The following is a 14,906-nucleotide window of genomic DNA, read 5'->3' as shown; positions in this document are numbered from 1 at the left end:
GAGGAAATAAAAGCGAGGTGGGCCCAGAATAGAAACGTAGCAGCAGTGTGACGCTATGAGAGCCGCACATCCGATTTGTGCCGTGTGTCCTGAGATGCTGCTGACAGAATACACACCTCACACCCCCCGTACCGGTTCCTGCTTACTTTGCATGTGGCACAGTGCAGAGCRGCCATGTTTGTCACTCCGTGATGAGAGGGGGGCCACTGGCTCGAGTGTCCAGCTGACTGGACTCGGACCTCAGGTTTCGGCCTTCTGACATTTACCCYGCAGTGTCTCGCTGACAAGAATACATTTGGATGTGAGTGTTTCACATAGTCTCACGCGAGTCGTGAACTGTAGTTATTGTGATTTTTGCTGCTTTGGTCTAACACTTTATTGATTCCAAAGGGAAATTAAATGTAACTCATATTATTCAAGGTTCTTCTCCATTCAGCCCGATGGCTGTAGGGAGGAAGAATCCCCTGCAGCGGGTCTCTGTTTCAGCCTCTGACTGAAGACTCTGTTGTATGAAAGTCTCATGAAGACGATGTTCAAAACTTCTTAAAATAAACGGTGCCTCATTGTGAAATAAGAGGAAATATTCATCACAGGTAAATGCATTTGMATTCAGCTTGCCGCTACTCTGATGCCCCTAAATGAAATCCTGGACAACCTAATTAATACACAGTGTCCACCTGTGTGTAGTTTAGGCGCAGTCCACATGTAACTGGATACCTGGGACAAGGGAAACATTTTTAGTTTTATATACCTTTTGGCTAAAAACGATTATTTATGAAAACTCCAACCAAAGTAGAGATTTGAGAAAACTCCGTATTTGTGTTTGCGTGTACATGGGAAATGGAGATTTATAACCCTATCCATTACAGTCTGTGACAAATAATGAGCCAATGTATCCATCGTCTTGCTCGACATTTTATCAACTTTATTTTTGAACGCGGTATTTTAAAGGATCTCAGTTAAACAGGAAGTTAAACGGTTGTTTTGAAGCAATCTGATTGGCTGGCAGAGGTTTTAGCTTTGYGCTACACTGCCCCCTATGTGTTTGGAATGTTTAAAACAACGTTCAGGGGCGTATATGTTCTGGTTCGTGTGAATGAAACGTTTTCTGAAACTGATCTTGTGTGTATTTTATATATATACACACAATATATTCAAAATAGCATTGGGGGAACTTAATAGCTTTTGTAAAGCTCTGGCTATGTGAAATCCAGCTGTTTTGAGAAAATCCCAGAGGAAATGAGAACAGTGTGGAAAAAATACACTATTTACCGTCCTCACCTTAAAACATAACAGTGGCATCATCGTGATGAGGGGATGTTTGTCTTCAGCAGGTCAGAGTTGATGGAAGATGAAAGGAGATAAAAGCAGAACAATCATGGAGGAAAATCTGCTGTAGCCGTAGGTGTGATGGAACCGTTAGAAGCTTTTACTGTATGTTTTAAAATGACCTAGTCAAAGTCAAGAACTATATATCCAGTTAACTAGGAGCTAGAGTGTAGAGTTCATTCTGCTTATCTGGGGATGCTAAATATAAAAGCACGACATGCCTTCTCAGATTTTTATTTGTAAAAATATAATTTTGGAGTTTACAGTCACCTGGTGTTTGTCTGTGACACAGAACCTCGATAAAATCCCTCTGGGTCTGCGGCCGTGACGCGACAAAAAGTGTGAGTGCTTTTGTGAGGCTCCGAATTAAGGAGAAAAACAGTTACGTTGTTGAGTCTACAACGGTTTAACGTTGGAAACGAGCAGTCGGGTCGGTCCCTCGACGGTTCTTTAAGAGGTAATTCATCCGTCTCAGCTTACCGCTGGTGCGTAGCCAAATAAAATGGCCCTCTGCCACCGTGTTCGAAGTCCGTGGTTCCTGCCGATGCAGGAAAGGGGGGAGAAAGAAAACTGCCGCTTCAGCACGCCACTCGGTCTCGATCTCAAGAAGCTCATACCGGGTCTCCCCTGTTCAGTAAGGGGAACATATTTAGACCAGTCTGTGATGTCAATTGTTATTGCTGGAGGCCCGCTATAGGAAAAAAAATCTCATTTACCTTTGTAAAGCACTTTGGTGAAAAGGAGCTTATTCCATAAAGACGCTATTGTGATTGCTGCTGTGTGTGTATGCATGCGTGTGTGTGTGTGTGTGTATACCTGTGTGTTTAGGTGTCACTGCTCCAACCTCCCTCCCTCCCTTGAGGACTTCACATGTGCTTTCTTTACATCTAAAGTCACAATGGTTTCCGTAACTGTTTGTTCTCGCGGCTTTTTGTGGCTGGATTTCATGAATGACGGCCACTATTGTAGTCGCAATGAACGATTACACATTTCTGTGGCGTGCCACACTTTGTTTTGGTTTTTTTTGTTTGGTTTTTTTGGAGCAGTGAAACTCCACAACTTGCTGGAGGACAAGGCAATGTTGTTTTTTTTTTTTATTTGAAGCGAGCGAAAGGAAAAGGGAAAAATTATGTTGATTTTAATAATTTGAAAATTCTAGAAACATATTAAAGACTTTTCTCACATGCCTACCTGCAGTTTGTTGTCTTCTAAACCAGCATAATTTTAAAGGGAATGTCTTATTTGCTTAGTGAATGAATTCTTCTTTAAATATCTATTAAAATCTCTGGAAACATAGTCACAAAATAATAATAATAGAAAAAGGTCACTGCCAGCCAAACATGCTGAGGGACTCAATTTTGATTTCAAATTRGTACATTTTTCTCGGATTTTCATTTTATTTAGTTGTGAATTTTCTGGCGAAAGGACTTAGAAAAGCAGCGAGCGTAAAGAAATGAGAAAATCCCGGCTTCTCTATAAAGGATTGCATCAAACTCGACGTCGCAGCATAGAGAAATATGAACGTCAAAAAATATATCAGTGTGGACGCAGAGTGACGCGGAGGAATTAGAAATGGCAGCAGAAACATTGCTGGATTTAACATAGTAAAGTCATGTTTAGACATTAGGGCTGAAAGACAAAAGTAAGTWAAAAAAAGTCTTATAAAAATAAAACAAGTGATATTTATCAGCGGTGTACATGTTTTGTTTTTTTCTTTTCCAGTTGTCCTTTTTAAATCATTCGTGCCGACCACCTTCTTAATCTCAACAAGTCTCCCCTCGTGTTCGCCTCTCCGTGTTTCACCGAGCAGCAGATTTGTGCCCCGTCCTCTAAATCATTTCCCTCTCTCGCAAATTGCTCCCCGCTGGAATATTGGTCTGACAGCCGTTTTTTTTTTTTTTTTTTCCTTCCCTCTGCTTCCCCCAGTGGACTCATTTACATTTATGCACGCAGCAATTAATTACAGGCTGGCGCTGGCCTTGTAAATTAAAGAATGGGACGTGGAGGGGAGGTGCGGAGGGGAGCGAGGTCGCCCCTTATTAATTGCCCCCCGACAGTTAAAGCCTTGTTGGGGTTGCGACCAGGTTGACTTTAGACCCCGGAAAAGCTAAGCGAGAGAGTTGGTGCTTCTTCCTTGCATCTGATTTCAATTCGCCGTATCTGAGCGAAGGAAGACATTAGTTTGTACATGTTGCCTTATTTTTCTTTGCACTCGTTTTATTTATTTATTTTTTCGCAGACTGGCCCCAACGGCGTTTTGCAACCTTTTACGTTCTTGGCAGCCGTAGGTCATCGTTCCGTCGTTCCTCGTGTTTGTCTGGAACGAAATACCCCCTCGCCCCCCATGTTCCTGGAGGTCTTTCATTTAAATACTTATGGAGGGTTTTTTTTCTTCTTTTTTTTATATAGACCCAAGAGTCAGGCAGGCAACTTCTCACGGTATTGGCTTTTTCATCGCAAAGACGCTCCAACTTTTTCCAGCGCCTTCCTTCACAAGGCCCTCCTTTCTTCTATGTCATGCAGTGATGTGTTTGTGCATACCTCACTCGTTCGACAAAAGAAGGGAGAGATCCTATTCACTTTTTTTGCCTTTGACATTCACCTCTTGTTTTTACAATCTTTTCCAAGGCGTGCTGTTTGCACAGTGGAACAGGCTTTGTCTTGAAGGAGTCTGACAATGGCGAGCAGCAGAATGTAATCTCTTGAGGGTAGCGAGCGGAGCCGTGAGGTTTAGATGTATGTGCTGCCACTTGCCCCTTTCGTCCCTCTCACCCCCCCACCCCGTTTCCACCCTTCGCTTTAGCAATATTTTATGTTCACAGCAACTTGGGAGAGAATACATATTGTCACTTAAGCTTCCGCAGTGTTTCCCCCCCCTTGCCGCCCCGGTTGTTTGCGAAGGGAACGTAAAAGTGTTTCATTCATTCAAACTCCCTCTCGTCWGATCCCTCTGTTTAAAAGCCCTCTATAGCAGTTTGAACAAGCCTCTTTCATACCTTCAACAAGGTCTTTTTTTATTTTATGTAATCAGGAGACATTATTGTCTGAGTCATTTCTTGACCATTAAACAATTGGCAAGCTTAAAAAGTCAATTTAAATGAAAACTTGCGATGGTAAGCTTTTTTATTTTACTATTGTATTTTGAGCATCCCTCAGATTGGATGTTAAACACACTTTCTGTTAACACTTATGTCAACTGATGTAGCTTGCTTATCCTTTATCTGACCAGATAGGAACTTGCTGAAATCAAAARCTTTTAAGTTGTCAGTAGTGCCATGGAACCAGAATGACGGTCAGATTGTTTGCCAAACCAAGATTTAGATGCAGARCAATTTCAAAGTTTTCATTTTTAACTTCTGCTAAGACAAGTTGGCAGCAGAGCCACTAGTTCACTGTCTACGTGATCGGACGTTGTGATGAGTTCTTTGTTCTGCTAAAGTTGAAATTATGATGTGGAAAGTTGGACAGCAGTGAGTTGGGTCACTAGTATAGCTGCTGTGCTCATACAACATAGTGACAGTTGTAGGTTTAAATTTGTTTTTTTGGGTGTTTTATAATTATCACATCTCATCATGTAATGTCTTGGACAAAAGTTTTCCTGGAGTGTTTATAAAGTTTTATAAACGTGTACTGCAGATGCTGACATTCGTTGTAGGGCTGTCTTTTTTGCTGCAATATGTTTAGCATTGAGGTTCTATTTTAGGCTTCTYCTTTTCACAGCAACAGTCTTTTCCAGTCTGCCATGAGATTGTGTTTTGAAGCAAGATCGAAACTCCAGTTCCATCACTGTTTCTGGACGTTGCTTGTGTGTCAGATTTGAGTGTGCCAGAAATACGCAAACACAAACATTTCTGCTCAACACTTTTGTATGCAATAAAAAGGAAAGGGGACCAGTAATGTTATAATTAACGTGTTAAAATACATTGAGCTCAGCAGTGATGCCACTAGCTTTTAGCTACACTAGCTAGCATGTCCAGCTAGTTAACTTCCTGACCAAGAGGAAGTGAACAAAAAAAAAACACAGCTTTGTGTGACTCCTATTTGTACTTACTCCTGTAATTAATCCATCTCTTTGTCCTATGAGCTAGCATAAGCAAGAAAAGGACGGCAGTGACGTAGCTTCTAACATAGCCAAGCTAGGTACGGCTTTTGTTGCCAGGCTTCGTTCTTGTCCAGCCTTCGTTGTCACACGACGTTATGAGTGTCCCTGTTCAGTTAGATGACTGCTACTTCAGCAGTTGACATATATAATCTTCCAGGTTTGAAAGTGAGTGTGTATTTATGGTACGTAAGCCTGTGTCTTTAAAAAAAAATAGTAACCCACTACTAAAGTGGCCAGTGCGAATTTATGACGTTTATAAAAAAAGAAACATACCTTAAAAACATTTATTTTACCGCTTATTAAATTTCAGAAAARTACTCATCCTTTTATATGTAAGTCACTAAAACTGCAACAAACAAGATGCAATATATGAGTCTCAGTTGGCATCTGGTTGGCCTCTCTGCATTTATTGGCATATCAGCAGGTGGGTCATCTTCCCGTTTCCGTGACTCACACGTGAATGGCTGCACAGCCTCTCGTGTCCTGAGAACTGTCTTAACATTTCCTCATTCATACTTGTTAAATCTGCATATAACTCCTAGATAGCTTTCCCARGAAGCAATTTTGCTCCTACATTTCTGCACTCTTTGGTTCGTGTTCAGATTTTTTTAATCAACACCAGTAAACAAAGTCTTCAACAGGTGTCAGAATCTAATTTTATGCCTTCATTGTCCTATAAGGGTGTGTAGTCGTTGTATCTGGGCTTTTAGCCCCCTATCAGCAGCAAAAGTTGACCAACAGTACCAACACCCAATCAAAAAAAAAAGCCTCTGATAGCGTTAAAAATCCTTGCGGTCGCCACTCCCAGTTTGAATTTCTGGTGAATTGACAGAAGTATAAAGTTTATCGGTGGAAAGATTGGGTTTGATTTGTTGGTAGGAACTGAAATAAATATTTTTTTTTCCTTCAGGCTCTCTTAAAACAAGTTTATGAGCTATTTCTTTACCAATATGTCCTTGGCATTTAGGCTGTTACTCTTCAAGAACTGAAACAAACAAGAAATCAAATAAGCAACTGATAGATGTCCAGTGCAAATTGTCTCTGAAATGTCTCTGTTGGAAAATAATACATTTTAGAAACTCATTTTTGCGAACCGCTAATGTCTTGAAAGTTGGCGGGGTATGAGGTTTGGTTAAAAGAAAAAGAGAAAAAAAAATCAGAAGCCTGTGCAATAATAGACGGTTTCATGGTGTGAAATGTGTAACCGTTTATTGGAAGTGTGTTGCTTGCTTACGGGCCCCCTCAGAGAGAGAGAAAAAGAAAGAGAAAAAGAAAAAAAACTGAGCTAAATAATAATATTCGATGTTCGACGTTACCAGAGGCCATCTGAGAGATGGCACGTGCTATAAGCTCATCATTTATGGGTCAAGTGAAGCTCATTTTGGTTTAATTGGCCATATGATTATTTGGAAACGTTGAACGTGGCAGCACCGGGCCGCATGCTGCGCCGCGCTTATTGAGATAGCCTCTGTCTGATAGAGTTCCATTGTTCTTACCCCAGAGTGTCTCCATCTGCACAAGTGGCACTGACAGCTGCAGCAGGATGACATTTGGGGCCATGCATATTTGGTTGTTTCAGTGTGTGCATTCATTGTTCGGGTGCAGACCCCACTGTGAACAAACAATAGTTTATCGTCACCTCWCCTGTACCATCTCTAATCCCGCCACGTCACATCGAGGTCTTTCTAAAAGACGATTGTTCTGCATTAACAGTTTTTACCCACCCTTAGCAAAAAGCAGTTCGTTMTAGTGTTACTACAAGCGTACTTATTTGATGCTTAAAATGAGGCAGTTTACTTGAAGTTAAATGTTTACAAACTATACTTGATTAGTTTAGGAATAGTATATCTTGATCCAAGTACAGAATCAGGTTAAGTCATCGACTCATGCTACATTTAATATGGCAGAGCAAGTTTTTCACTTCATGCGTTTGTCTTGATAACTGTTATAAACTTTCATGCTCTGGAGTTTAAAAGTCAACAGTAAATAGTGTGTGCTGAGTTTCATTACCTCTAAACACCTTAAAAAACAGTAACAGGGAAACATTTGACTTGACTTTATTAATCAAGTTCTAATCCCTTTCATAAGCATACTTTAAATATACTTCAATAAACTAAAATGTAAACCACAAGTGAATACCTAGTACACTATTATTGTACATAGATGAGTGTACTTGTTGTATCCTTGAATGCATAACTTGGTAATCTTAAAATGATCTCACAACAGGATGCTTAAAGTAAACTTTTTATAGTCTGGTWCGTTTGGGGAGGTGTGAGTGCACAAATGAACTCTGGCGCGGACCAAAAATGCGAACTCTGGCCCATCTGTAAACYTCTTTGTTAGGTCGAAGTGAACTCTTAAATGCACATGTGAAAGCCAAGGGTATCGCAGGGTGCTCCAAAACCAGGAAGTGGACTATAGCACAGGGAATTCTGGGTAAGCACAACCAAAACAAACCCGGGAGTGTAGTGTTTAGATTTTGTGAAGAAGGAAGTTGCGTTCAGTGTTTTATGCTGAGGTTTTTCGTGTCGTTTCCTTCAGCGGTTCTTGGTGCAGCGCCACCACAGGCGTGGAGGGGAACAGGTTGCTCAAAGGTATTTGGTTCGATTGAAACAGTGCAGTGTGAAAGCGAACCGCACCAATAGAATATATAACAAATGTTGCAACTTTGGTCCCCATCCTAACCAAATCTACCAGACTATTGGGTGTGAAAACACCATTGAAACCTTCGTTCATTTTTCATGCACATCCCAAAAATTGACAAAGAACCATAAGTCACAAACCCTCCAACTTGAACCCCCTCTGATTTTTCTCCTTACCTGCAGCTCGTATCCAAGTACTGACAGTTTTTATGGATCCAAGTTTATACTGAAAATCATCAGAAAGTTTTGCTCTTACACAAGGCTCCCATTGAATTTGCATATTAAACAGGTATGTATGTTTTGAGGCACCTCTTCACAATAAGGCAGCCAGCTGTCTCTGTGATTACCCAGCATTCCCCAGGTGTTGGACCTGCTATCTGCAGACGAGCGGGTACGAAATGGAGGGGAAGGAGAAGAACCTGTTCAGCAGTCGTGTGAAACGTGTTCAGACGGGTCAGCGGGAGCTGCGGAGTGGGAACTGGGATCTGGCAAATCCGTCCCAAAGTCAGCCGACTGCAAGAGACTTTCAAATCCTTGAATTTAGTCGGACATAAACGAAAAGGAGCTGCGTCTTAAACTTGTGTGTTGCAGACTYGTATATATTAAAGTGTGTGGTTTTTTTTGCAGATGATTTTTCATTATTATCTGCACTTCTTTGTGCACACTTAATAGTGCCCTGAGAGAAAGAAATGGAAGAGAAAATCATTTGGTTGACTATGGACATGAATAAAAGATCATACATGCCCAGAGTTTGCTTTTTCCTTCATTGTTCTCAATTAGCCTMAAAKTTTGGAATCAAAGGCGTGTTTGTATTGCCCTTTTTGCACAACTTAGATGCCGCATTTAGGAGCCGTCATGATGCCAAGTTCTGTTGGAGCAAGTATTGCTTTCTTTTTCCACTCCATGAAGTTCCTCTTTATCTTGTTCACCTCTGTATTTCTTAAATTACTGACCTCCCACTATCAATTAAGGCCATCCTCYATCCTTCCTCAATTTRGGGCCACTCTGCTCTGTCGCAGCCGCCCGTTACGTGGCGCGGTGCCTTCAAAGAACCTTGTTGGCTGTTTTGACCTCTTTGATGTTATTTGTTTTCTGTGACCTCCTGCTTCAGCAACGCCTGCTTGCGGCGTGAGCGCGTGGGGTGTATGAGACCAAATTGAGGTCAACCCCAGGTCAGCCCTCGGAGTCAAAGTGGTTTGTTCAGGCTGGGCCGCTGAAGAACAGAGAGCTGTCCGAACGACCAGAGACCTTTTTGTTTTTTTTTTTTAACTTACTTTCACTGGAATTGGTTCTTAAATGTGAACATCAGGCATCGCTTACTACGTTAAGGATTGCGGCCAATTTTTTCCAACTTCAAAGCGCCGTACAAAAATCCCGTTGTTTGTTAGACCTTGCGTGGTATGAGAGTATGTGATGCTGTTTGTTCAGTGAAAGCGCTGTGAAGGAAACACATTGATCCTCTGTTTGCTCCGCTGTGAACTTCACACTGGTCCTCTGTTCGGTCTCGAACATCGGCTGCAAAGGCCTCTCAGGTGGGCTGAAAGTTTTTCCACTTTGAGTTTGTAGACTTTATCGGAGCTCAGTTCGTAGGTCTCCGGTGTGAAATAATGGCTAGTGTGTAGAATCTCATGGCTTTCCTTCGTCATCATTTGGGTGAATGCATACGCTTCGAGGGAACTCTGTGATGACAAAGAACAGGCATTTTGATGTGTGATGCTTGAGTCATTGTGGTAAAATGCAGTTTTCTCTGTTTTTCAGGCAACGTTCATGCGTTTTAAAGTCGACCGCAAGTGAGACGAGGGTGTTGGAGCTGAAAGTCTCTTATCTCTGTAAGTTCCCTTTATCCTCCGTGAACTGTTTCCTCTGTCCATCTTCCTTCCCAGCTTTTCCATGCCACCGTTTGGCACTTTGGATAAGCTTTCAATTTACAAATGATTTTGGCTACGTCCTTTCAAACCAGATTTTTTAGTGCAGCTTTTGTGTCTCTGTGTGTGTGTGTTTAGGATCTTTTCTGACATAGTCACTAACTTTCTCACGACTGATGTTCCTTGYGAAGAGCACAGCCTGGTTTTAATGTAATGGAAGATATACTTTATGAATGGAGTAGTGGAAATTAATGATAATCGATACAATGTCTACCGTCTTGACTCTTTTTGGACCTTTTCTCACTTACCATCTTAAAGGGGTTGCATTTGYTTTTGTGCTAGATAAGTGTTTCTTTTTTTGCTGACTTATCTTTCAGAAACCACTTACTGTACTTTTGTTTGTTGTGCATGAGGCTCCAYTTCTGCTTTTCGAAGATGTACAAATGTACAGTTTTGAAGTGCAAGTGTAAACGTCGAGAAGCTGAAGCCCTGAATGAAACCTGAAACTTCATTCAGAAAAGTAGAACTGAGCAGACTAAAACTTAATTATGCAAGAATCACTTTGTGCAAAAAATGTAATGAACATGTTTTGTTTAGCCCATCCTAACACAAACAGAGAAACTACACTAAATGGAAGTCAAAGTCTCCTGCTACAGTGAACAATTTGTAGTCCATTTAACAAAACTTTATCACACTGGGCATGTCCACTGCAGTTTTTCCCCCTCCCACCACTACCACCACTGTCTCATACTAAAACGCTTTTGATTTGTCTCACAGCGAATGTAGAGCGCCACTTTGAGCAGTGTTCTCCTCTGAGCGCCCTCAATAGCTGCTTTCACTTTAGCGAAGAAAGGGGTCTTTTTTTTTTTTTAAAGGCTCTCGCAGGCATCACTCCAGGAACCTTTCAGCACTGGGACCCTACAGTTTGCCTTTTAATGGACTTTCTCTCTGTAAGCAATAAAGATTATATCTGGAGTCAAATAGTGCTGTCGGTAACACTAGCCTAAATGAAGCCAATTCCGATGGTTTCAGCAGGGTCGGGAAACACTGGAAATCTACTGATGGGGAGAGGTTGGAGAAAAGAGTGATCTGGCCATCTGGCTAATCCCCCTCCGTGTTTAAGAATACTTATTAAGGCACTCTCTGGTGGCCCTGGAGTCGTGTCACGGCTAGGTCAACAAGTGTTCTGTTTGATTCTTCCTGGCATCTCAGAATTGGAGGGCATGAAAAATCCGGGTGACAATACTTTGAATTCTGCTGCTTTAAAGCGAGGCTCGTCTTCAAAGAGAATTTGTCATCTATATAGTCTCATAATCTGTGTTTGAGAGATCTGGAGATTTGACCAGACTATTGAGGCGTAAAATCTTTTACACCCTAAAACTACAACCAACTGACTGACTAGATGAACAGTTCATGCCTGTGCAAAAGGACGTGACTTATTTGCTGCGTCACATTTGTTCTTGTTTGTTTCTATGAGCTGAATGTCAAAAATGAGAAGATGTCTATGAAATGCTGGTATAGCTTCCGTCTACAGCCATTAGGCAGTGTACAGAGTCTTCAGTGGAGTATTTGAGCGCTCCTTTAGAGATGGGTGAGGAGTTGCAGCTCTGAAAAGGAGTCAGTTTGGTTGGGTTGGGTGTCTGAGTAGGATACCTTGCCYTGAAGGTTTCTCTACCAGGAGGAGACTCAGAAATATTTTAGGGAAAAGTGTATTTCTTCTGGTTTAGGACATCTTGGGATGAATCAGAGTAACTGGGTAGAGAGATGTCTTAGTTTCCCTCCTCTAAATCTCACCCCCAACACCCAATCTCAGTTAAAAACATGGGCGTTAATGTTGTAAAAGCTTCGAGAGGTTAGAACTTAAAGCTGCAGTATGTAACGTTTATAAAAAATTATGTTTTTCCATATTTGTTCAAACTGTCACCATGTTGTGACAGTATGTTTTGAGATATATTAACCTTCTCTCTGAGCTACTGTTGCCATCTGAAGAAATGCACCGCTCCTGGCCAAAAACAACCAATCAGAGCCAGGAGGCGGGTCTTAGCGCTGTCAATCAGCATCATGAACTCGCTGCTAAATGTGCTAATGGTGGAGCATCAACTCTGCTAGCTACAGCAGAGCAGAGAGCAAGGGAGAAGAGGTGGATGAACAGCAACACTCGAAGAGGGATTGACAGCGTGAAGACACGCCCCCTGACTCTGATTGGTTGTTTCTAGTTAGTGCCAGGCAAAGGCAGAGAAGCTAAATTTTTTTCACAGATTATCTGCCTCATACTATACTGTCACAACATAGTGACAGTTTCAACAAATATGTAAAAAAAAATATTTGTAATGTGTAGTGTTCCTACAGCTACACACTATGGCTTTAAGAACTTGAACTTGAACTTGAAGAAAACCTGCGCTTAAAATTCTGGGAAAACCTGAAAAACTGTGGAACAAAGTAATTTAATTCTGTCAATTTCACTTAACTGCATCAATTCTTCTAGCAAACTTGAAATTGTACTAACATGCCTTTAAAAAAAAAAATGTGATTACTGTTGAAACAGTAATGAAACAGTTACTGTTGAAACAGTAATCATATTTTCATACCATGAAAAAAGAGGTTAGAGGAGGGAGTGGATTCTCCTAACAAAATTACAGTCTTGATGTTGACACAATTTATGGTGTCTTTGTTTTGGGGGCATTTGAAATGGAAAAACGGTGCCACGCGGTGGAGAATTAGCACAATTAGAGGCCGCACTTACTGCGGTTTTCGTCACTTCATAAAATCTGAAGCAAGTTCACAATGTGCTTATCTTCAGACGGTGGAGAGCCAGAGCTTAATTTGTGTCTCAAAAGGAGGTTTAATGATAAAACAGAAAATAAGATCAAATCCCGATCTAAGGCTAAATGCTTCTAAAATGGATCAGTAGCTTTGTATTTACTGACCTGGATTTCAATACGAGAACCATCCTAATTCTGAAAATCTTCAGAAACCAGCTGATGCTTGTAAAATCAAAGCCCTTTTTCTTTAACCAACTGAACTAATGGCACATGTGTAAGGAGTTAAGAAYGTAAACAGATAGCTAGCGGTTGTTGAGATAACTTGAAAGCTAATTAGTTAATAAGCTAATGAACTCACTGAGGATGCCTGTTTGGCTTCCCCAAAACAATTTCCTTTTTTTTTTTTTAGTTTCTGCTTCATCTTTGTATGTGAACTTCACTTTGCTCCAATTAGTAGTGTAACACAATTTAGTGTTGTTTCTCTGCAGTTAGCTGTGTGTTTCCTCTCATTTCCAGGCTAGCTAGGTTTCACATGGCCAGTCAGTTTACATACACTCATCATAAATGATGAATGCTATCATTTTAGTAATTTTATTAAACAGTCTTCCAGTTTATAATAATTCAATTCAAAAATACTTTGTTAATCCCAGAACAAAATTAAATGTTGTAACTCATATCRCATAATTTTCTTCAAAGGAGTTAGTGTTGATTCTAATGGCTGTGGACAGAAACGTTCTCCTGTAGCAGGTTGTATTACAGGTGTTTTGATGAGGCCTCTGACTGAGGACACTCTGTTGTTGTATGACAGTCTCATGAAGAGGATGCTAGTRGTTATCAGTAATGTTCTTCATTTTTACATAAAATBCTTTGCTTCGTCCTCTCCAGAGGTTCCACAGTCGTCCCTGGAATAGAACCAAACCAGAACCAGCCTTCTTTATCAGATTGTTGAGTTAAGTCTCTGGCTCTGATGCTGCTGCCCAAACAGATGATGGCAAAAGCGATGACACTCAACAACAGACTTAAACAAGATATGCTGCATCTTGCTGCAAACACTGAAGGACCTAAGCTTCCTTAAGAAGTACAGCCTGTTCTGTTGCTTCTTTTAGATGACGTCACTGTTGAGTCTCCAGTCCAGTCTGTTGTCCCTATGATCACCAAGGTATTTATATTATTCATCCACCTCTTCTTCTTCTCCCATGATGGAAATGGTGTTTGATTTAACTATTTCTCCTGAAATCTACAGTCTTTGTTTGTGTTTACATTCATGATGAGGTGATTGTTCCCACACCATGACACAAAGAAGTCCACCAGCTTTCTGTACTCAGCCGCTTGTCCATCTCTGATACAACCAACAACTGCAGAGTCATCTGAGTATTTCTGTAGATGACAGAGGTCAGACATGTGCTGGAAGTCTGAAGTGTAGAGAGTGAAAATRAATGGTGAGAGTACAGAGCCCTGTGGTGCTCCTGTGCTGCTGACCACCTGGTTAGACACACAGTCCTTCAGTCTAACAAACTGTGGTCTGTTTGTGAGGTAGTCATAGATCCAGGTGATTGGTGAGGCCTCCACCTGTGTCTCCTAGAGTTTTCTCACAAATCAGATCAGGCTGAATTGTGTAGAATGCACTGGAGAAATCAAAGAACATGATCCTCGCAGTGCTGCCTGCTTTGTCCAGATGACAGTGGGTTTGTTGAAGCAGGTGTATAATGGCATCTTCATCTCTAACTTCAGGACCTTCATAATGTGGGATGTCAGGGCAACAGGTCTGCAGTCATTAATCAGTGATGGGTGAGKTTCCTTTGGTAACAGAACCAAGCAGGAAGTCTTCCATAATACCCAAACCTTCTCTTGGGTCAAACYTAGGTTGAAGAGATGTTGCATAGGACTTTGGCGTTGACATGCTGCCTTGTTCCGGTTCAGTCTCTCCAACGGCCTCTTCATCTGACTTCTAGATACAGAAAGATGTTGGGCGGAGGCAAAGGGAGCAGCAGCATCTCCTGATTTGGTGGAAGACAAACTTGTAGAAGCAGAAGAGTCCATGACTGAAGTGGAAAATAAAACATCTGAGGTTTGACAGGAAAGCTGTGAGTCAGAGGAGGGTGGGATGTCTGTTTGGCTGGGTACAGGAGAGGAGGATKTTGAGCTTGTTCCTGAACTAAATCTATTGAAGAATGAGTTTAGTACATTTGCTCTGTCCAGAGTTTCA

General features: G+C 41.3%; 1 protein-coding gene across 4 annotated transcripts in view; it reads left to right on the top strand.

Moving 5' to 3' along the window:
• Positions 1-14,906, top strand: part of LOC103465716 (transcription factor SOX-6-like) — a 154,491-nt gene that overhangs the window by 19,989 nt on the left and 119,596 nt on the right. For 3 of the 4 annotated variants that reach the window (XM_008410809.2, XM_008410806.2, XM_008410807.2), the window contains one exon: positions 9,832-9,902. The exons of the other annotated variant lie outside the window; for it this stretch is intronic. The gene's annotated coding sequence lies outside the window, so the exon portion shown is untranslated. The remainder of the gene's footprint in view (positions 1-9,831; positions 9,903-14,906) is intronic. 4 annotated transcript variants of the gene reach the window in all.

The sequence above is a fragment of the Poecilia reticulata genome, linkage group LG6 (genome assembly GCF_000633615.1).
Source record: "Poecilia reticulata strain Guanapo linkage group LG6, Guppy_female_1.0+MT, whole genome shotgun sequence".
Classification (NCBI taxonomy): domain Eukaryota; kingdom Metazoa; phylum Chordata; class Actinopteri; order Cyprinodontiformes; family Poeciliidae; genus Poecilia; species Poecilia reticulata.
This window is presented reverse-complemented; position numbering and strand designations above follow the sequence as displayed.